Source organism: Aotus nancymaae, unplaced genomic scaffold, assembly GCF_030222135.1.
Source record: "Aotus nancymaae isolate 86718 unplaced genomic scaffold, 86718_ANA_hifiasm-v0.15.2.pri h1tg000008l, whole genome shotgun sequence".
Classification (NCBI taxonomy): domain Eukaryota; kingdom Metazoa; phylum Chordata; class Mammalia; order Primates; family Aotidae; genus Aotus; species Aotus nancymaae.
In genome coordinates, this window is record NW_026988419.1 from 43,452,838 (window position 1) to 43,454,116 (window position 1,279).

Sequence of the window (1,279 nt, forward strand, 5' to 3'; positions counted from 1 at the left end):
AGGATTCCAGGCAAAGCAAACAGCCTCTGCAGAGGCTCAGAGGCATGGCTTTTAAGGTATCATAAACATGGTGGTATGACTGGAATAGGGGAGATGGAAGATGGTGGTTGGAGAGGAGGCTGGGAAAGTGGGCAAGATCCAGCTGCTGTAGGCCTTGAATGCCTGGCCAAGGTCTCCGAATGGTCTCTCCTATAAGCCATGAGAAATGCTTGAAGAATTTATAGGTGGGAGTGCTCTATTCTCTAATTCAAAGATAATCTAGCCAACTGATATTTTATTTAGTGGTTACTGACTTTGGATATTGAGATGTTTGTTTTATAATTGCGTTTACTGTAACTATTTGGTTATGTGCATCTGTTCAATTTAAAAGAAAAAATGAGGGCCAGGTGCAGTGGCTCATGCTTGTAATCTCAGCACTTTGGGAGGCTAAGGCAGGTAGATCGCTTGAGGTCAGGAGTTCAAGCCCAGACTGGCTAACATGGTGAAACCCCTGTCTCTAGTAAAAATACAAAAATTTGTCAGGCGTGGTGGCATATGTGTGTAGTCTCAGCTACTTGGGAGGCTGAGGCACGTGAATCACTTGAACCCAGGAGATGGAGGTTGCGGTGAGCCAAGATTATGCCATTGCACTCCAGCCTGAGCGTCAGAACATGACCCAATATAAAAAGAAAAAAAAGAGTTATATAATGAATCCTATAATGAATAAGACCTTGTGCTACATGTTAGGGATAAACAGAGCCATAAAAAATCTTAAGGAGCATATAATTTACTAGGGAAGAATGCCTGGTATGCCATAGAAGTCTGTATGTAGTGAGGAGGCATCAGACAGAGGAGGGGATGATTAAGCCTGTCTGAGAGTAAGGGAGTCTGGCAAAGCTCCACAAAACTTTGATGGTGTTTGTCAGCTGGACAAAGGCTGGATGATGCCACCTATGGTATTCTTGTTCTAGGGACAGAAAGTCGACTCTTAACTAGGAAGAGTTGCCCTTCATATTTTGTTTTCAGAAAGTGTCACTTCAATCCAAACATTTAGACTATGTGGATAAACTTAAAGGTCCATTCAGATCTTTACTCAAATGTAAGTTTTTAATTGAGGAATTTCCTGACCATCCCTTTCTTGTTTCATTTTCTCTATTTTACTTTTATCACCACAAATAACAGACTATGTTGTATATTTTATTAATTTTGTTTATCTTCCCCATCTCAAATATAAGCTCCATGTGTCAGTAATTTATGCCAGTTTTGTCCATTGTTATATCCTTAGTGCCTACTGCAGGGC